The 22,954-nt window shown below is 41.6% G+C and overlaps 1 pseudogene; it reads left to right on the top strand.

The window, feature by feature from the left end:
• Window positions 1-13,918: 13,918 nt before the first annotated feature.
• On the top strand, window positions 13,919-22,567 carry LOC104004041 (surfeit locus protein 6-like; annotated as a pseudogene).
• Window positions 22,568-22,954: the final 387 nt, after the last annotated feature.

Below are 22,954 nucleotides of genomic sequence, written 5' to 3'. Positions count from 1 at the left end.
GTAATACTTGTTATATATGTTATGTGATGCATGTTAGGTTATGCACATTATGTTTTCATATACAATGTATGTTATATGATCCACATTATATAATGCATATTCTGGTATGCATGTAAAAATGCAGTATTTAAAGGACTTTGAAGTAATCAAGGGCAAGTAAAAATTGCTCCAGAGAAGGAAGAACAAGACTTACAACCAGTACAGATTCAGGGAATCCTATAGATTTGAGGCCATGAAGTAGGGAGCTAAGAAAGTTTCATTTATGACATTACAGGAAAACACAGTTATTTTGTCACAATGGTTGAGGAAATCTAAGGCTGCCTGCAAGAGATAACTTTATATCTAACAGGAGACAGACAGAATTGGGAAAAGATGCCCAGGTATTGAAGAATAAAAATAAACAAGTTCAGAACAGAAAATAGCAAATTAACAATAATGGAAGAGTTTTTCCTTTCAATGTATTCAGGGAAGGGAAAATTGACACTAAAAGAAGGCTTAGAACAATGAAATATGAAGACACATCTACTAAGTAAAAAGATAACCTTTTCCACAACATTATGTGAAATCATATTAGGATCATCAGATAAACTGGCAAGGGTAGTCAAGGATACATTTTGCCAATTATTTATGCTACAATAGGAATAGTACAGTTTAGAAAAGTTACTTCCCAGATGGGCTGGATACCCAACATGTCCTGGGAACACCCTCTTATGTGTGGTTGAAACAACAATGGTAAAACCTCCCATGTGGAACATCTTTTTATTTGCTTTTAAAACTGGGATTTTACATCTAAAGAAGCAGATATTCCACCGAGATCAATGAGGAGGGAGCACAGTGAATGCAAGATGGTAATAGGAAAGCCTAGTTATTCTTAAATAGTTTAAAGACTGTGTTAAAATTATGATGTAAAAAATAAAGTTGTGGCTGGGCACAATGGCTCATGCCTATAATCCCAGTACTTTGAAAGGCTGAGGCAGGAGAATCTCTTGAGGCCAGGAGTTCAAGACCAGACTGGGCAACAGTGAGACACCATCTCTAAAAGTAAAAATACAAATAAATTAGTGAGGCATAATGGTGTGCACCTGAAGTCCCAGTTATTTGGAAGACTGAGACAGGAAGATTGCCTCAGACCAGCCTGGGAAGCATGGTGAAAACCTATATCTACAAAAAACAAAAAAAAATTAGGTAGGCATGCTGGTGCAAGCCTGTACTTCCAGCTACTTGGAAGGCTGAGGGTGGGAGGATTGCTTCAGTCCTGAGGTGTCAGGGCTGCAGTGAGCTATGGTTGCACCACTGTACCCCAGCTTGGGTGAAAGAGTGAGACCCTGTCTCAAAATAAATAGAGAAAGACAGAAAGAAAAGAAAAGAAAGGAAAGTTGTGAATATAAATTATTTTGCTGGGGTTCTTGGGAAAATAAAATACCATGTATACATTCTCACTCAGCATAGCAGTGGAAACTAAATAAATCACATGATAATCCAAATACAGAAACACATGCACTAGGTTGATTACATTGTTTTTGTTAATTTAATACAATGGATTACTTTTTATTAGTGAATAACACAGTAAGTAGCAGGAATTACTTTTCTATTGACTTCCATGATATTTCCTGAAATCATTGGCTGTAACTCCTTTAGAAAAGATAGCCAGTAACAGACTCAGAGAAAGTTCTTTTTCAACATTTAATAAAGAATATCAGGCATTGGATACAGAATTTATAAAGAATGGTGACGCTTGTTTAAATCACAATGGTTGGTGCCTTTCTGTTTATCAGAAACCCAAACCATTCTGAGGCCTTTATATATTTTGGAGATGAAAGAGTGAAAAACATGAACACACCAGAACTGAGACTATATTAAAATCAGAGTACTGAATATTAAAATTTCTTTCTCAGCCAAAGAAAATGGTTCTTTGAAGCCATCCAGCCTTGTAAACAAACTGTGCTAATGTGCTAGGGTTTAGTGGAGAAGGGACATCATTAAATGGTTTTCTATGACTTAAACGACTGTCAAGGAAAGCTCCCATTTCTTTCTCAGCTCAGTGATTTCTCATCCAATTTCCTTTATTTTTACTTTGGCAGAATGACAGCTTGGTACATTATTTTCTCTCTCATCATCTTTATCTCTTGATAAGCAAATGAATTTATTTTTAAACAAAAGTCAAATGAATGACAAACTTTGGATATCTGGTCAGGCAGAAAAGTGTATGTAGATAAATAGATCAGTTGCATGACGATTCTTAGGCAAATATTTTGGGAACCTTAAAATGACAACAACAATGGAAATGAGAATAATCTTTTAACACTTTCTGAATAGCCTTTAAATGATGAGAGTCTGTGGTGTCCTAAAGCCCACATATGCAAATAGGGCAAACATCCAAAGTTGTTTTTCCACTAAAGAGCATGCCTTCCCTAATAAGGCTGCCTGGGGCATCTTATTATTCTTGGTATTGGGCAAAGCATGGCTTTCAAAGACACCAAGAATCACACATCATTTCTGGGGAAATTGAGGGTGGAGGAAGCTTAAGGGTGACTCAGTCATGAAAAGCATCCTTGTCTCCTGAGGAAAAAATTGTGTGGTCCATTTTTCTTTCATTTACCAAGCAACTTGGGAACAAATAATTGTATCTGCATGATGGGAGAAAACTCTTTTTCTGAAAATGTTTTTGATATGAAATATGTCTGAAACACAGTAATACCTAGTGGCTAGTACAATATTTCATATGTAAACACCTTATGAATACTCCACATAGCCCTGAAATGTCTGAATGTTTTGAAATGGTTTTGTAATCATCTTCTTCATTCATTTCTTAACTTTAAAATTGTTGTATCTTCATCTTTCAGAGAGTTTTTGTCAGGTCAAAAGAATTTTTTTTAGTTTACTGGAAGTTTCTCTTCCAGTTAATTATCATTAACGTTTGTTGAATGCTTTATTAAATTATGACTTGTGTTCTTTATTCTGTGGATGCAATAGTTCATACTCATATATTTTTTAATAGTCAAATATTCTTGGGTTTCTAGAATAAACCTAAATTGATTGTGATTGATTTTTGTAACCTAGCTGAATTCACTTTTCTATTTTCATTTAGGATATTTACAATCATATTCATATGTACATTGTTATAGTTTTCTTACAAGACTCTGGTTTTTCATCACGTATTTTATTTTATTAAAAAAATATATTCAGTGAAGTTTATAATGTTCTCATAAACATAGATGGAAAAATTTATCACTTGGGACCCTGATAGGAAATGGATGGTGTACTTAAAAGGTAAAGGGATGGAGTTGATTGAGAGATATATTTATCAGTGTGTGAGGGACCCAGGTATAAGCATCATCAAGATGTTAACATTGTGTTGCTTCAGCCAGAAGAATTAACAGTAGCCTACTAATGACGGAGTAGTTTCTTATGTTGATGTCCTCATAACCAGGACCTCAGAATGTGCTGTATTTGGAGATGAGGTCTCTAAAGAGGCAATTAAGGTAAAATGAGGTCAATAGGGTAGGCTCTGATCCGGTAGGACTGGTGTCCTTATAAGAAGAGAAGAAGGCTGAGGCAGGAGAATGGCATGAACCCGGGAGGCGGAGCTTGCAGTGAGCCGAGATTGCGCCACTGCACTCCCGCCTGGGCCACAGAGCGAGACTCCGTCTCAAAAAAAAAAAAAAAAAAAAAAAAAAGAAGAGAAGAAAAGGACACAGACACGGACAGAGAGACAACCCGTGAGGACACAGGGAGAAGACGGTCTCTTTATGCCAAAGAGAGAGGCTTCAGGAGTTACTTCTTATAAGGACACCTGCCTTATTGGATTAAGTCCCACCCTAATCCAGTATAACCTCATTTTAATGTAATTAATTCCTCTGCAACTGACCTATTTCCAAATCAGGTCACATTCTAAATTACCAAGGCTTAGAACTTCAACATCTGTTTGCCTTTTTGGGTTGAAGTAGACACAAATCATCTTATAATATTGCTGTAGAGATATGTGGAAAGAGTATTTTTCCTATTGGCTAGTCAAATGTGATTTCAGGTTCCTGAGAGGTGGAACTGGGGCTGAGGAAGTAGAGAGCATAGATTTATTTGGGAAAGAACTAAATGTTGCATTCTGTCTCTGTCTTGTCTCCAGCTGTCCAGAAATGAGTGCTGAGGTCACATCTAGAGCCAAGTGGGACTCAGGAAAGGTCTCAGCGGGACAGCCCTGTGCCCTGGTGTAACTTCTAAATGGAAGAAAAAGAAGTGAATAAGTGAACGCATGGCATTTTCTACCTCATCCATCTCCAATAACTGTGGGGGGAAAAAACATGAAATCCCTAAAAGTGCTTGCTTTTTAAGCTATTTAGTTGCAAGTTTAGAAGCAGCAAAATGGACCACGTTGAATAGGAGAATGAAACTGCTTTTGTGTTCTTTGTAAAGGCAGGAGAGTTGTTTGTACATGCTGTGTGTTCACTTTTGCTTAGGCAGATACAGAACTTTCCAGAAGTTTCCAGAACCTTCCAGAAGAGTATACTAAAGACAGTAGTGTGTGTCTGACTTCACTGGCCATTTATCTCAGAATAAGGCCCAGGAAAGCAAGTAAATATATACTGGTTTTCTGGTTTTCTTTGGATTCCAAAATATTGACTTCTTTTGTATAGTATAGTTAAAAAATAGTTTTTACATTCATAACAGGATTATATTGTAAAAGGAGAAAATGAACCTTAGAATACTTAATGTCAAGTGTTATAAATTGTGTTAATTTTTAATTAATGATTTTCTCATTTAAAAAAATTTCCAAAGAAACAGTCATAGTCCTCTCAGAAGGGATATTGGTAATATATTTGTAATTATCTTACCCGTAATAATTACTTTGAAATGAATAAGGCTGTTCCTTTTCCTTTAGAGTACATTTAAACATTCTAGATCATTATGAAATTTCATATCCCATGCTGAAATTTTTTAATACTAACTTATGTTTATACACTTTAAAATTTTTATTATTTTGTCTCTTACACTGTTTTGATTGTCACAGTAAACCTGTTAAATATTGAGACCCTTTACTTCTCATTCTTTAAGAAGCAAGAAAATTGGAGCCATGTTTTTTTCAAGATTAAACAATCACTAAACCAACTAGCTTTGTCTTTTCAAGTCCAAAAGGGAGTACATTGTACTGCTGGGATTTTTCCCCTAGTATTTCAAGCGATCTTCTCAGAAAATGTACATCCAGATCCCCTTTTAAGAGTGAGAAATATCACCATCCCTCCATCATTGATGGTTTTCTTCTTGTCGTCCAAGGTCAAATCCTCAACAGATATTTCTGAGGAGAAAAACCTATATAAGATTCTGGAATACATCCCAGAGGTCAGAGTTTAATTTCTGTTTTGAACTTTGGCTTGGAGACTGAGAAAGGGTATGAGTGTGGAATTTTCTAAGCAGCCTCCTGTAGAGGGCTGAAGGTTGTGAAGAGTTCAGGAGGATAAAATCTCACAAGGAAACATGTCATCTCAATGAAATGAATGCACAGGATGAGGCAGCATGCTGGCTCTTTAGAAGGCAGATCAGCATCTGGCTTAGGAATCCAGATGAAATTGCTGATCTGGGTGCAGAGATGGCATGTTTGTAAATTTACCTGGAAGAGGCTGAAAGCAAAATTGAAACAGCCAGACATTGTCCCTATAAGTAAGAAATGGTAGAATGTGGATGCATCTATGGTGATCTCTATGGAATTAGTGCAAGAAGGTTCTTTGCATACCACGTACAAGAAAATGTGAAAGTGTATGTGTGTGGGTTTGTGTGTAAGTGTGTGTTTGCATGAAATTCTGATTTGAACATGCAACTCTGAAATAAACCTCAGCATCCTTCTTGGTTGACTGATGGGGAATGAAATACAAAAGTACCAGTGAGCATCAGCGAATGTAGAGAAGTTGAGTGAGGGTGAAGCTGAAGGATGTGAAAAGGAAGTTTTTCAAGATCTATCAAGAGATTATCTCAAAGCCTGATTTTGTGTTTAAAATGAAGACCTGCTTATGAACACGTAGTGGTGTTCCTCCACCTAAAACATTCTTGTTTTCCTTTTATTTTGAGTTAACATGTAATAACTATACATGTTTATGGGATACAGAGTGATTTTTCCATACCTGTGTACAAGGTGTAATGATCATTACAGGGTAATTAGCATATACACCACCTTAAACATTTATTTTGTGTGTGTTGAGAACCTTCACAATCTTCTAGCTTTTTGAAAACATATGATAGATTATTGTTAACACTACTCATCTTACAGTGCTTTAGAGCATTAAAATTTATTCCTCTTATCTAGCCATAATTTTGTATCCGTTAACCAACCAGTCCCTACCTTCTTTCCCTTCCCCGCCTCTAATAACTGAAATACTCTCTACTTCTATGACATGGTTGTTATTATCAGCATATGTATACATGTTATTATAAAGAATATTCATGTTTTCTTCAGTTTCAAAGTCCTCCCTCATTTCTTGATATTTGTAGGGACTGTTATTTTAACAATAGAATATGATCTCACAAGTGTTATGGGCTAAATTGCATGTCCTTAAAATGTATACATTGAAGTCCTACCAAGTCCTAATCCCAAAACTTCAGAATGTGACTCTCTGTGAAAATGGGTTCTTTGAAGAGGTAATTAAAGTAAAATGAGGTTACTAAACTGGGCCCTGATCCAGTTGGACTGGTATCCTTATAAGAAGAAGAGATGAGGACACAGCCACATGCAGAGGCACGACCCTGTGAGGACACAAGGAGAAGACAGCATCTACAAGCCAAGAAGAGACGACTCAGGAGAAATCAGCCCTGCTCACACCTTGATCTCAGGCTACCAGCCTGCAGAATCATGAGAAAATAAAATCCTTTTGTTTAAGCCTACCAGTCTCTGGTATTTTTGTTATTGGCAGCCTTGGGACATTAACACAAGACATTGCATAATATACTGAAGAGAATATAGACTATATTTTAACTATTCACTTGAATTTTTAAATACTTTTTCTATTGATGCAACCATTAACTATATTCAGTAATATATAAAATTTCTGTCACAAATGATATTAAGTATTAAATTAATTAAAAATATATTCCACTACTAGCATTATTCATTTAATAAAAATGATTATTAAGAGAAAAATAAGACTTTATGTAAATTGTATTACAAATGGAATATTTTTGTGTTTTTAAAAGCTCAGTGTCCAGGAAAGACTCCAGCTCCATTTCTGAGTCTAATTCCAACTGTGGTGAGCTCTGCAGTTTCTATTTAGCTGCAGTTGAACTTTCTGAACTCAACCGGTCTACTTAAATTGTCACATTTTCCATCTTGGGCTGACCTCAGGGTTAAAGTCTGCCCTTGGATTTGTAAAATCCTCCTTCTAGCAAGTTACCAGTGAAAACAAAGAACTAATATCACCACTGAAATATTGTTCTGTGAGTTTTACGATTTTAAGTGTCCTCCTAAAAGTTTAGGATAACTTTATAAAAAATCCCAAATGACATTCTTTCTACACAGTTACCATTGGATCATCACCATCAAAATTCATCTAAGATGATAAGACCTGCTTTTGAGGGCATATATACAGAAAAGTTAAACATTATATGAAATGTCATGAATCCAAGGTTGGCACTCAGGTATTTAATTTTATTTATTCTAAGTAATTTAATATTTATTCTAAGCATACCCATTATTCTAAGTCACTTTAGTAGTATAAATATATACTATATACTGGATATTATATATCCAATATTATATGTATATATTAGTATATAGTATGTACACTAGGTACATTATATATACATAGTATATATAGTTGGTATTTGTATTGTATATATGTGTAGTGTATATATTATATATGATGTACTCTATAATATCGTATATATACTATATATAATATGTAGTGTGTGTATATATACTAATGTGTATATATACACACATATACTATATGTAATATAGTATATATACTATATATGGTATATATAATATAGTATGTATACGATATAAAATGTGTGTGTATATACACACACTCTCCCCAATACACACAGGCACACACATGCACACACGTACACATTACAGTAACTCCCAATTACACGTTGTTGATACATTCTTGGGAGCTCTGACTTCAAGTAAAGCATTGTACTGTACTGTATTGAAAAAAACAAATTTATCCAGGTGCAGTGGTTCACATCTGTAATCCTAACTTTGAGAGGCTGAGGCAGGTGAGTCACTTGAGCTCGGGAGTTTGAGACCCATATGGGCAATATGGCAAAACTCTGTCTCTTAAAATAATACAAACAAAAATTGGCTTGGTGTGGTGGCATGGGCCTGTAGTCTCAGCTACTCAGTAGGCTGAGGTGGGAGACTCTCTTGAGCCCAGGAACTTGAGGCTGCTCTGAGCTAGGACTACACCACTACACTCCAGCCTGGGCAAGACAGTGAGACACTGTCTTGAAAATAAAATTAGATGTTCACTCTAAAATAACAATTAAAAGTATAGAATAGCAAATGCATAAACCAGTAACACAGTAGTTTGTTATTATGAGGTATTATGTAGTGAACATAACTGTATGTGCTAGACTTTAATATGACTGGCACTGCAGTAGTTTTGTTTACACCAGCATCACCATAAGTACATGAGAAATGCAAGACTTTAGGACAATTACAAACTCAGTAAGCAATAGGAATTTTTCAGTTTTATTATAACCTCATGGGACCACTGTCATGTATGACCAAGATGTTATGAGGTGTGTGGCTGTAGATAGGTTTTTAATCACAAATTGTTTTGCCATAATTTCAGTAAGTGGTCCATTTTAATACAATAGATATTAAAATATTTGAATATCTCAAGTATGGCATGCACCCATAGGCATTTTAGACAGGCAGCCCTTTATGGGGGTTGAGCGCTGAACCTTGGGCACTGGGCTGGTCAGGCTGAGTTCTTATCTGAGATGTCCCTCTTACCTATGGCAGGAGACATAACTCACTGGGTCTCAATGTCTTCATCTATAAACTGGGGATGGAATTTTTTTTTCTCCAGAGGGTGTTGGCTTGAAGTAATTAAATAATAATACTCTACCGTTAGAGTGTGCCAGCAGGTAGTAAAAGTTCAATGCATGTTTATTACTTTCATCAACAATTTGGGGGAAAAATACATTTTTACCCAGCCATCCCTGAAAAATAACTTCAATGCAATTCAATATTTTAAATATTCAATTGTTAGCTGTATGCCAGAAAGTGTGATAGCATCAGGTACATAATTGTAAACTGTGGTAGTTTTTTTTGTTTTATTTTGTTTTGTTTCCCTTATCAAGAAATTTTAAGGGAGTGTTTCTGAACTGCAGGACTTCTGATATTTGGGGCTGATTTGTGTGTGTATGTGTGTGTACAGGGCCATGATATATATTGCAGGGGTGATATGATTTGGATCTGTGTCCCTGCCCAACTCTCATGTAAAATTTTAGTACCCAGTGTTGGAGTTGGGGCCTGGTGGGAGGTGTCTGGATCATGGAGGTGTTTGTCCTAAACGCTTTCACACCATCCCCTTGGTGTTGATTTTGTGATCCTGAATGAGTTGCTGTGAAGGCTGGTTGTTTTTTTTTTTTTTTTTTTTTTTTTTTTGAGACGGAGTCTCGCTGTGTCTCCCAGGTTGGAGTGCAGTGGCGCGATCTCGGCTCACTGCAAGCTCCGCCTCCCGGGTTCACGCCATTCTCCTGCCTCAGCCTCCCAAGTAGCTGGGACTACAGGCACCCGCCAACACGCCCGGCTAATTTTTTTTTTTTTTTGTAATTTTAGTAGAAACGGGGTTTCACCGTGTTAGCCAAGATGGTCTCGATCTCCTGACCTCGTGATCCGCCCGTCTCGGCCTCCCAAAGTGCTAGGATTACAGGCGTGAGCCACCACGCCCGGCCGAAGGCTGGTTGTTTTAAAGTGTATGGCATCTCCCCCTTCTCTTTCTTGCTCCTGGTCTGGCCCTGTAAGATGTGACTACTTCTGCTTTTCTTTCCGCCATGATTGTAAGCTTCCTGAGGCCTCCTCAGAAGCAGAACCCACCATCCATGTTTCCTCTACAGCCTTACAGCCTGCAGAACTCTGATCCAATTAAACCTCTTTTTTTTTGTAAAGAAGAATAGTATTTCTATTTAGCTAATACAGGAGATTTAACCACATCTCTGATCTCCACGGGATAGAAGACAGTAGCCTCTTCTCAATTCTCATTTCACAGCTGTGACAACTAAAAATGTCTCCAAACACTGCCAGATGTCTTGTTCCCAGGGGCAAACTTGCCTCCGTTTGGAAACTGCTGCCTTAAAGAATTAGTAGCTTAGCAACTGCACAGGAAGATGTGTAAAGCACTTACAAAAAAGTTACAAGTGAAACCATCTTGGTATACACTGGGAGACCTTGCCTGGGCTAAGCTGATCAGGAAAGGTCCCGCTGGGAGTATGTCTTTAAAATGGACCTGAAGGTTGAATATAGTTAAGCCACAAAGTGTGAACAGGGTGGAAGAAAATCTGTGAATAAACCTAATATGGAAGAATAAGTTGCATTTCAGGAAGTGAAAGTTCAGTGTGGCCAGAATACATAGAATAAGCAAAAAGAAGTATGTTGAGGGATACTTCCAGAAAGAGAAGTAGGAGACAGATTGTAATGTTTCTTATATACCCTTTATCCTGAAAGCAATAAAAATCCATTCAAGAATTATGCAGTGAGGTAGTATATTAATTATAGTAGTATATAAATTAGGGTTGACTGTAAGTGAAAAGATAACCTCAATAAAACAAGAAAAAAGAGTTCTTTCATCTTGTTTCTCCACTACTCTCAATACATAACTTCTACCCATGTAGTCCAAAGTGGCTTCTGAACTTCCAGCCATTAGGTCTGCATCACACTGGCAGTAAGAAGAATTTCTCTAAGGAATTCGAAATCCCTCCTTTTAAGGATTATTTCTTGAAGTTCAAATATTACTTCTTACATCCTATGGGTTGAAAATTAATCACTAATGCAAGCAAAGTAAAAGAGTAAGGATTTTTTTCTGAGTGGCCATGATATCAGATAAAAGTAATAAGATCTGAAAATTACTGGAATTGATTGACATATGAAGGCACACAACTAGAAGTTTTATAACTATAATAGAACCATTTCATTAGATCCAGTCCTGGAAATTATAGCCATCATTCCTACCTCTAATATACATTAGCATCTTAACCTAAATACCTGATGCGTGAAGATATGATTGAGTAGAGATTAGTTTTTCAGTCATATATTAAGAAATATAGTTTGCCACTAGAGAACATTTTTACTTTCCAATCTGTCCAATACTTTAGAAAGTTGAAAATATTTGGAAGAAAACAAGTAAAATATTAGTAACTCCCATCCTATGTCCCTGTTTCTCTGTAATAACTAAACACATGAATCTGATCAATTTTCTTCCTTTCTCCCTCTTTCCTTTTTCTTTCCTATCTTTTTTCTTTCTCTATTCTTTCTTTTCTTTCCTTCTTTCTTTTCTATTTCTTTCCTTCCTTTCTTTTTTCCTACTTCCTTCCTTTGTTTCTCCCTTCCTTCCTTTACTTCTCTTTTTCCTTCCCTCCTTTCCGTCCTTGTTTTCTTCCTTCCTTCTTCCCTCTCCCCTCCTCCTCTACCCTCCCTTTCCTTTCATGAATTGCATACCCAGGTAGATGTAGGAAATTGTCCCACAAATTGTAAGTTGATATTATCTAGCAACTACAGTATTATCTATGCAGGTAAAATTTAAATTTATCTTCACACAGTGTTTATAGTGGACTTATTAACACTTGAATTCACCTCAACAGGAGAATAAATAAACAAATGGTGTTACATTCACACAGTGTAAGATAACTCAATAATAAAAAAGAAAAAAACTGTACACAAGCAAAACCTTGAAGAATTTCCAAGCATAAAAATCTAAGAGGAAGATGTCAGATGCAAAAATCTATATACTGAAACAGCTATGTATATAAGATTCCAAAACAGACACAACTACAGGAAGAGCCCTAAATCAGGGGTTGCCAAGACTAGGAGTTAGGGGAGTCTCTGACTGCAAAAGATTAGGATGAAAGTACAGAGATGTTCTTTATCTTGATTGTGATGGTGGTCCTGTGACTATACAACTTTGTCAAAAGTTGCAGAACTTCACATACACCAAAAGTATACATTTTACAGTTGAAAATTATATCTCAAAAATCTGAAAAATGTTTATAGGAAACATTGTTTTCATTTGATGAATGACTCAAAATACAGGAATAGGTGACCTATCAGGAAAACCTGCTTTAAAATATCTCAAATATTGAAATTTCTAGATTTCTATAGAATGTTTCATCAGAATGGCATTTACTGGCCAGACACGGTGGCTCACTCCTGTAATCCCAACATTTTGGGAGGCCGAGGCAGATCACAAAGTCAGAAGTTTGAGACCATCTTGGCCAATATGGTGAAACCCTGTCTCTACTAAACATACAAAAATTATCCGGGCCTGGTGTTGTTCACCTTAGTCCCAGCTACTCAGGAGGCTGAGGCAAGAGAATCACTTAAACCCAGGAGGTGGAGGTTTCAATGAGCTGAGATTGTGCCACTGATTCCAGCCTGGGCAACTGAGCAAGACTCCATCTCATAAAACAAAACAAAATAAAAACAAACAAGCAACCCCCCCAAAAAAACAAACACAGACACACACAAAAGAATGGCACTCCCTGAATTGTTGACATAACCATTGAGAGGGAATCAGTGATGCTTTTGTGAAAGGGGAAACAGATTAGAGGGAAGTCAAGGTGAATTTAGGAGAAGCAGTAAGCAGTATTATAAGAAAAAATAGGCCGGGCGCCATGGCTCACTCCTGTAATCCAGCACTTTGGGAGGCCAAGGTGGGTGGATCACAAGGTCAGGAGTTTGAGAGCATCCTGGCTAACATGGTGAAACTCCATCTCTACTAAAAATACAAAAATTTAGCTGGGTGTGGTGGTGGGTGCCTGTAGTCCCAGCTCCTCGGGAGGCAGAGGTAGGAGAATGGCTTGAACCCAGGAGGCAGAGCTCGCAGTGAGCCAAGATTGTGCCACTGCACTCCAGCCTGGGCGATAGAGTGAGAATCCATCTCAAAACAAACAAACAAACAAACCATATATATATATATATATATATATATATATATATATATATATATATATATATATATATGTAATTAGAGCCTGAAGCAATAGAGGGGACTTTTCTTGTGAGTGCTTTTCAGCCACTGAAATCAACCAAATCGTCACATACACAGTTTTTTTTCCTGGATAAACATGGACATGGACGGCTCTGGCCTTGAAGCTTGAAACTTACTTTGTTTTACCTGTGTTTCTTCTTCAGAAAAGGACCGCTAGGCATCTTAAAATGTATCAAAGAACTGAAAATCATGAGATCATAGCATCAGGACAAGGTCCCTCATTCATCACAATTGCTTCCTTACCCCTCCTGAGTTCCTGTTTCCTCACACACAATTGCATTTCTTCCCTGTTATATAAACCCCTGATTTTAATCAGTCAGGGAGATGGATTTGAGTCTGATTGATCTTCCATCTCATTGGCTGCAGCATCTGATTTAAAGCCTTTTCCCAGAGGCAATGCTGGTTGTCTCAGTGATTGGCTTTCCCTGTGGTGAGTAGCAAGACCTAGACCGAACTCCTTATATTTCAGTAACATCATGATTCAGCTCAAGTGTTTTCACTCCAGAAGTTACAGACTTAAAACAATATATGCTATGGAGAAAGTTATGAATGTGTATCCTATTTAGAAATTGGTGGAACCAGGCCTGATTAATCACCCTTGGGCTGGCAGCTGGATGCCAGTCTGGTGGCCCTTGCTCATGCAGTGATTTCTGGCAGAGGTGGTGAGGGTCATACCCACTGCTGGACGGTGTGAGTCAGGGGCAGCCTGGACTGATGCCATGGCATTTCTGCTTGCTACAGATGCCAGCCTGCAGAGCCTGGCCAGGAAGATCTCCTCCCAGCCAGCCCAGAGTCAGAGGTGGGTATGTGGGCTGGCAAAACTCAAGGCTCAGAAACTGTAGGGCCCCAAAAAAAGAAAAGGAAGAAAATACACATAAAATTTCCAGAAGCGAGAAGATAAGGCTGCTGAGCACAAGGCCTAGTCTCACTGTGTCCAGAATTGGTGGGTTCTTGGTCTTGCTGACTTCAAGAATGAAGCCTCAGGCCCTCGTGGTGAGTGTTACAGTTCTTAAGGATAGTGTGTCTGGAGTTTGTGCCTTCAGATGTTCAGATGTGTTTAGAGTTTCTTCCTTCTGGTTGGTTCATGGTTTCGTTGACTTCAGGAGTGAAGCTGCAGACCTTGGCGGTGAGTGTTACTGCTCTTAAAGGCAGCATTTCTGGAGTTGTTCATTCCTCCCATCCAGAGTTTTTTGTCCCTCCCAGTGGGTTCGTGGTCTTCCTGGCTTCAGCAGTGAGTAAAGCTGCAGACCTTTGGAGTGAGTGTTACAGCTCATAAAGGTGGCGCAGACCTAGAGTGAGCAGCAGCAAGATTTATTGTGAAGAGTGAAAGAACAAAGCTTCCACAGCGTGGATGGGGACCTGACTGGGTTGCCACTGCTGGCTCAGGCAGCCTGCTTTTATTCCCATATCAAACCCCACATCCTACTGATTGGCCCATTGTACAGAGAGCTGATTGGTCTGTTTTGACACGGTGCTGATTGGTGTGCTTACAATCCCTGAGCAAGACACAGAATGCTGATTTCTGTATTTACAATCCTCTAGCTAGACGTTAAAGTTCTCCAAGTCCCCACTAGATTAGCTAGACACAGAGCACTGATTGTTGCTTTTACAAACCTTGAGCTAGAAACAGGGTGCTGATTGGTGCATTTACAATCCTTTAGCTAGTCATAAAAGTTCTACACGTTCCCACCTGACATAGGAGCCCAGGTGGCTTTGCCTAGTGGATCCCATGCCAGGGCTTTGGGTGGAGCTGCCTGCCAGTCCCACACCATGCGCTTGCACTCCTCAGCCCTTGGGCAGTTGATGGGACAGGGTGCTGTGGAGCAGGGGGCAGTGCCCAGCAGGGAGGCCCAGGATGCACAGGAGCCCACTGTGGGGGGCTGAGGCATGCTGGGCTGCAAGTCCCAAGCCCTGCCCATGGGGAGGTGGCTAAGGCCTGGTGATAATTCAAGTGTGGTGCAGGCAGGCCAGCAGTGCTGGGGGACCCAGCACACCCTCCACAGCCACTGGCCTGGGTGCTAAGCCCCTCACTACCTGGGGCCAGAGGCGCCGGCTGGCTGCTCCAAGTGCAGGTCCCACTGAGTCTGCACCCACCCAGAACTCGCACTGGCCCATGAGGGGTGTGCACAGCCTCAGTTCCCGCCCACACCTCTCCCTCCACACCTCCCCACAGAGGGAGCCAGTTCTGGCCTTGGCCAGTCCAGAGAGGAGCTCCCACAGTGCAGCAGTGGGCTGAAACCCTCCTCAAACATGGCCAGAGTGGATGCCAAGGCCAACGAGATGCTGAGATCAAGTGAGAACTGCCAGCATGCTGTCACCTCTCAATCCCCTCTCTAAACATGACACCCCAATTGTTGTTGGGAATTTGGCGATGACCGTTCTAGCTACTTCCTGCTGGATAGGGGTGATGAAGGGGCCCTGCAGTTGTAGTGTCCTACAGAGGGGAGCTCCCTAGGCCAGTGGAAGTGCCAGTGGGTCACTCCAGGGGTCCTCGGTAGAAGTTGTTAGTTGAACTCGTTTGGGGTTCCACTTGTAAGACCATCTGCACCTTGATGGCCTCAATTCTAGAGTAAACAAATTTAACAAGGAGGTTAAAAATACATGGTCCAAAGGCGAGTAAAAGCCAGATGGCTGACATGGGACCTAGAAAGGGGAGAAACCATGTTGCTTAACCCTAGAGGTTGGTATAAGAATTTGAAAGGCATTGTCTGATTTCAGAAGTCTTTTCCTGTAAACACCAGGCAGCATCTCGCACAATCCCTGACTGGTTAGTGTAAAAACAACACTCTTCTCCTAAGAAGATGCAGAGTCCTCCTTTCTCAGCAGTGAGGATGTCTAGGCCTCAGTGGTTTTGGAGAGTCACTGCTGCCAAAGAGTCTGTTTGGGATTATAGAGTAAGGATAGATTTAGTTATTTCTTGCAAACTGTCTGAAAAATGCTTTGAGTGTGTGGTAATAGGATAATGAAGTAGATAAACTGGCTATTCCAGTTCCTGTAGTGGCAGCCATTCCTAACCCTATAAGTAGGGGTACTAGTTTTATGGCTCTGCACTGACAGACTTCAGCTTTGAGGGGTACTGATAGGGTCTGATTTCCTGGGGCAATGTTAAAGACTAATGTGCAGATGCCGTTCCAGTTAGTGGGGAGATATAGGTCAACAGTCCACATAAGAAGAATATACCTTGCCTGGGTAGGCAGAACTTTACCTTGACTTTTAAAGGAATAGGGTACACTGTTTTTTTTTTCTCTACTAGTTCCATCTCTCTTTCTTTCTCTTTGACTTCTTCTTTGTCTCTTCCTCTCTTTCTGACTCTCTCTTTGACTTTCTGTGTCTGTTTCTTCCTCTCTCTTTCTCTGACTTTCTCTTTCTCTCTTTCCTTCTTGCTGATCTTTCCCTGGCTCTGCCAGCCACTTATGCTGCTATTCTCTCCTCTCCTTCCCATTTCGATGGCTTTGGCAGTGGAAGACTGCCACCTCCTTGGACTTTTGCATTAAGTGCAATAACTCCATAATTTCCTTGTTGTATTTAATGGGGGTTCCCCCAGAGGTTAGGAACTCCCTTTCTTTCCATATTGCAGTATGGCCAGGTAGGATTAGATAAGCATACTTGCTATCTGTATATGCATTTATTCTTTTTCCCTTTTCTAGTTCTAAGGCTCTGGTAAGTGCCACTAGTTCTGCTCCCTGGGCACCGGTCCCCAGGGGAAGAGGCTTACTTTCAAGTATGGTTACCTCAATAGCTATGGCATAACCTGCCCTTCATATCCAATTGTTCACAAGTGAGCTTCCATTGACATATAGGTTAAGGTCAGGATTAGCTAAGGGGAGTTCTAATAGATCATCTTGGGCAGCATAAGTCTGGGCTATAATCTGTTGGCACTCATGCTCCATTGGTTCCCTATCCTCTGGGAGAAAAGTGGCAGGGTTGACAGTCATGCACATGTGTATTTGAAACACTGGTCCCTCAAGGAATAGTGCCTGGTATCTAAGTAGGCAGTTGTCTGATAGCCATAAACTTCCTTTGGCACCTAGTGTGACATTTACATCATGAGTAGTCCAGACAGTGAGATCCTTTCCTTGTATTATCTTGATAGCTTCTGACACTAAGACAGCCACTGTCACAACTACTCTTAAACAGTGAGGCCAGCCTTTTGCTACCACATTAATTTCCTTATTTAGGTATGCCACTGGTTGTGGGGTTGTCCCATGAGTCTGAGGAAAGACTCCAAGAGCTATCCCTACTCTCTCTGTGATATATAAAGAGAAGTTTTGTGCTGTGGGAAAGCTTAAAGCTGGAGCTTGTACTAGGGCCTGCTTTAAGGTTTTGAAGGTTGTTTCTGCCTCTGGTTCCTATTCTACTAGATAAGTATTTGCCTTCTGAGTTTCCTTGATTAGAGTATAGAGGGGCCTGGATATCTTGCTGTTCCCTGGGATACAAAATCGGCAAAAGCCAGTGATTCCAAGGAACCCCTACAACTGTTTTAATGTCTTAGGGTGAGGATAAGCCAGAATGGGCTGTTTTCATTCCTTGCTGAGGGCCTTGGTCCCTCTGGCTATGATTAAGCCTAGATATTTGGCCTGCTGTAGGCAAAACTGGGCCTTTGACCTAAACACCTTGTACCCTTGATTAGCTAGAAAGTTCAAGAGATCTAGAGTAGCCTGCTGGCATGAGGCTTAAGAACTGGTAGCCAAAAGTAAATCATCCACATACTGAAGGACCAGAGTGCCTGGATTTGAGAAGTGGCCTAGATCTTGGGCCAGTGCCTGACCAAACAGGTGAAGCCTATCCCTAAACCCTTGGGGCAAGACTGTCCACATAATTTGGGACATGTGGTCTGTGGGATCTTCAAAGGCAAAGAGAAATTGGGAGTCAGAGTGCAGGGGAATAAAGAAGAAGTTATTCTTGAGGTCCAGAACCCTGAACCATTCTGATTCCTCTGGTATTTGAGAGAGCAGGGTATAGGTGTTGGGTACAACTGGATATAGAGAAATTACTGCCTCATTGATAAGTCTAAGATCTTGTCCTAGTCTCCCCTGACTGTTCAATTTTTCTACTTATAGAATTGGGGTGTTGCAGGTATTGCGGCATTTCCTTACTCAGGCTTGAGCTTTTAAATGTTTAACAATATCCTGTAATCCTTTATGAGCTTCAAGCCTTAAGGGATATTGTCTTTGATAAGGAAAAGTGGTGGGGTCTTTGAGCTTGATTTGGAGTGGGTGGGCATTTTTTGCCCTTCCAAATTGTCCTTCCAATGCCCAGGCTTCAGGGTTGATTCCCTCCTCAAGTAGGAGACAACATATGGGTAACTTGTTCCCCATATTCACGTAGATAATAGCTCCAGCCTTGGCATATATATATCCCTCCCTAATAAGGGTGTCGGACTTTCAGGCATAACAAGAAAAGCATGTGAAAAGAGTAAAGTCTCCCTATTACAACTGAGAAGATGGGAGAAATACCTGGTTACAGGCTGTCCCAGGAGCCCTCAGATGGTAATGGACCTTGAGGACAGTCATCCAGGACAGGAGATTAACACTGAGAAAGCCATGCCAGTGTCCAGCAGGAAGTCAATTTCCTGGCCCTCAATGGTTAAACATACCTGGGGCTCACTGAGGGTGATGACATAAGCTGGTGCTTGCCCCAGGCACCCTCATTCCTGTTGTTGGATCATCTGGTTGGGGGCTTCTGACCCAGAGAACCTTTATCCTCTGGGGCAGTGCACCTTCCAGTGATTGCCTTGGCATACTGGACATGGACGTGGGGGCAGCTTGTTTCTCATTGGACAATCTTTTTTAAAGTGCCCTTGCAAATCACACTGGTAAAAAGCCCTACTAGGTGATTGGCCTGCTCCATTTTCTGTTCTCTCTGAACCACCAAGGTGTGTTTGTCTGAGGACCATGACTAAGGCTGCGGCCTTTCTCTGATCTTGCTTTTCCTTTTGGTCCTGTTCTTCTTGGTCCCTATTATAGAACGCTGAGGTTGCCAGGTATAATAATGCCTCCAAATTTTGTTCAGGGCCCAGGGCTTCCTTTTGGAGCTTTCTCTTGATATCTGCAGCTGATTGGGTAATAAATTTATCTTTTAGAATCAATTGACCCTCACTCAAGTGATTCGGGTGACAGGGAAGTATATTTTCTTAAGGTCTCCCATAGCCATTCAAGGAAGGCAGAAGGATTTTCTTCCTTTCCATGAGCTATGGTGGACATCATTGAATAATTCATGGGATTTTTCGTAGTTCTCTTTAGTCCTTCTAGAACACAGGTGAACAGATATTTACTCCTCCAGTCCTTATGATCTGAGTCAAGGTCCCAGTGGGGATCCGTACTGGGGGTAGCTTGCTGACCAGTAGGGAATTTGTCCCTTTCTTCAGCTGGCATTCTATCTTTTACTTGACTAAGACACCATGTATCTCCAAACTCTCAGGCTGCAGCTAAAGTTGCATTCTTTTCATTAAAGGCCAGGGTTTGATCTAACAGTAGCATGACATCTCTCCAAGCGAGGCCAAAGGTTTGTCCTAGACCCTTTAGGACATATATGTACTTATCAGCATCATCTGGAAACTTCCCCAGGTCTGCCTTGATCTGCTTTAAATCATAGAGGGAGAAAGAGACATGTACCCAGCTTTGGTCAAATTCTCTTCCTCCAACAGCTTGAAGGGGACATAACTGATAGCCTGGGCAGGTGGCGTTGTGGTCCCTTGGAGATTTCTTTGCTTATTTCCTTCTGGGTGGGGGAGATTAGAGGAGGCTGATCATTAATAGGAAGGGGAGCTATAGGGAGGCTAGGATATGGGGGTAAGCTGAGAGGTTCTCTGGTGGGATGTAAATTGCAAACTTTGCATAATTGTGTATCCTCCTTCAATGAAAAGAAAGCTTGGATATAAGGTATTTCACTCCAATTGCCTTCCCTCTTACAGAAAAGGTCATGCTGCAGGATAGTATTGTAATTTGTACTTCCCTCAGGTGGCCATTTTTCCCCATCACAGAGAGAATATTGGGGCCAGGCCATAGTGCAGAAAAAAATGAGCCACCTGTTTTTCGGGTTTGTGGGTCAAATTTGTCTCAATGGCTTAGGATGCATTTCAAGGGTGAGCCTGTTGATGCCTGAGTGTTTCCAAACTGAAAGACAAAACTACCCATGGTTTCAATTTGTTTTGTTTCTCCCCCTGCCCAAGAACCCACAACGATCCCTGGACCCTGCTTATCAGAATAGTTAAGCTCACCGATGCAGCAGCAGAAACACTAGTTTTCCTCCCAGAACACAAGGAGGACCAAGGGAGGTCAGATTTAGTGGCCCTTACTGACACATTCTTGAAAACCTGCAACCTTGCCTGTCCTCCTAGACCCAAAGAGGACAAAGAAAAATTGGATTTAGTGGCCCTTACCAATGCATTCTCAAAAACCTGTTAGAGTCTTAAGCATTCTCCTGTTAGGATCCCTAAGGGAAGGAAGGGATCTCCAGGGTTGGAAGAGTGACACTTTTGTGTTCACTTATAGGAATAGGAAGGATAGAATTTCTAAGGCTCCCCCTATCCTAGCTTCAAGAATAGCTTTTGTTAGGCCTGTTAGTCTGAGGAGGGATCCTAACATTCCAGATAGTCCCCCTATGATGGGGCTTTGGGCAAAGATTATGTCTTTCTGATCAGTGAGCCAGGGTGCCTAAAGAAATAACAGAGTCCTGTAGTTTATACTAGAAGTCATTCTTATAGGAGAAACTAGAAAATCACCAGAGACAGGGAGTGATTTTTAGAAGTAGGATTAGCCTTGGAGAAGAGAGGCAAGATGAAGTTTGTCTGACAAACTTCATTAGGACCCAGGAGGCAAGGGTCAGGATAGATTGGATAGATGTGTGAGTCTCACTTGGGTGACATGCCTTTCAGAGTTCTGCTCATGGCTGCAGGGTTAACTAACTTGTTGTCGGGACCCCAGAGCTGAATGGCTTTCCTCTCTGTTGATCCTGGGCTCAGCCTAGAAGTACAGGAAAAGTGGAAGCTGATTCCAGGCAAACCAATGCTCCCAACTCCAAAGAGTCAGGGTTTGTTAGAGAGCCTTTTCCAAGAAAGCCTGACACCCACGTCTTTAGTCTGGCAGCCACACTAGTTGCTTTTAACTGGCTGACAGGTGCCCGGTATTTAGCCTCAAAATTCTAAGGAAAAATAGGACAGAATAGCAAGAGAAAGGGGTCTGACGATACTCACTGCTTGGTGATAGGTGATAGTCCCACCACTTGGTGATAGGTGATGGTCTCATTACTTGGCAATAGTCTCACCGCTTGGTGATAGTCTCTTTGTGGTTGCCAAAATGTGTCTAGAATTGGTGAGTTCTTGGTCTCACTTACTTAAAGAATGAAGACACGGATACTTGCAGTGAGTGTTACAGTTCTTAAAGACGGTGTGTCCGGAGTTTTTGCCTTCAGATATTCAGATGTGTCCAGAGTTTCTTCCTTTTGGTGGGTTCCTGGTCTCCCTGACTTCAGGAGTGAAGCTGCAGACCTTGGTGGTGTTACAGCTCTTAAAGGCAGCGTGTCTGGAGTTGTTCATTCCTCCCAACCAGGCTCAAGCATGGTGGGCTGCAGGACCCAAGCCCTGCCCTACAGGGCAGTGGCTGAGGCCCAGAGAGAATTTGACCACTGGGAGGGCAGGCCGGCGGTGCTGGGAGACAGGTGTACCCTCTGCAGCTGCTGGCCTGGGTGCTAAGACCCTCACTGCCTGAGCAGAGGCACCGGCCAGCCCTTCCGAGTGCGGCCTGCCAAGATGGCCCACCCAGAACTCTGGCTGGCCCAGGACAGCCTCCTGCAGCCTCAGTTCCCACCCATGCATCTCCATCCACACCTCCCTGCAGAGGGAGCTGGCTCCAGCCTCAGCCAGTCCAGAGAGGGGCTCCCACAGTGCAGCAGCGGGCTCAAGGGCTCCTCAAGTGTGGCCAGAGTGGACCCAAGGCGGAGAAGGTGCCCAAAGCAAGCAAGGGCTGCCAGCACACTGTCACCTCTCACTAAGTCTCCAGCAGCCTCTTGGGCCAGGAAGCCTGAGGCAGCCAAAAAGGAGGCAGCTTCAGCATCCAGCTGCACAGGGATCCCTACAGATGTCCTGGCCACAGACCTTGAGTCTCTCTTTGGCCTGGATGTTCTGCAACTGCAACTTCATGAGAAGATCCAGGAGGCCTGGGGCCAGGGCAGTGCCAAGGAGCTGTCCCCTGCTGCCCTGGAGTAAAGGCGGTGGAGAAAGAGGGAACGGGACCGGCAAAAGAGGAAGCGAGAGGAGCTGTGGGCAAAATAGAAGACCAAGAAGGCTGAGGAGGCTACAAAGGCCCTGTAGGCAGTCAAGTCAACCCCTGAAGGGGCCTGCAGGAAGCTGCAGGAGCCTCCAGGGCTGATCTTCAACAAGGTGTAGGTGAGCAAAGAGGAGTCAGCCAGCAAGTAGCAGTGCAGAAAGAAGAAGCAGAGTGTGAAGGGAAAGGAAACTTACACCACTGACAGGGAGGAACTACCTGCAGCTGCTGAAGCATCTGGATGAGCTGAGTGGCCAGGGTGAGGGGAAGGTACAGCAGCTGTAGGCCAAGATGAAGTGGACCAATCTCCTGTACAAGACAGAGGATGTGATGATCCACCACGATGATTGCCTGCTGCAGGAGGCCCTGAAGCCCAAGGAGAATCACAGCGCCCAGCAGCCCAGCGAGTGGCAGAAGCGCAACTCAGGCGTGGTAGAGAAGATGCATCAGTGCCAAGACCTGCTGGCAGCAGAACCTGCACAAGAAGAAGGT

The sequence above is a fragment of the Pan troglodytes genome, chromosome Y (genome assembly GCF_028858775.2).
Source record: "Pan troglodytes isolate AG18354 chromosome Y, NHGRI_mPanTro3-v2.0_pri, whole genome shotgun sequence".
NCBI lineage: Eukaryota > Metazoa > Chordata > Mammalia > Primates > Hominidae > Pan > Pan troglodytes.
The sequence above is the reverse complement of the archived record's forward strand: the minus strand, read 5'-3'. Positions and strand labels throughout refer to the sequence as shown.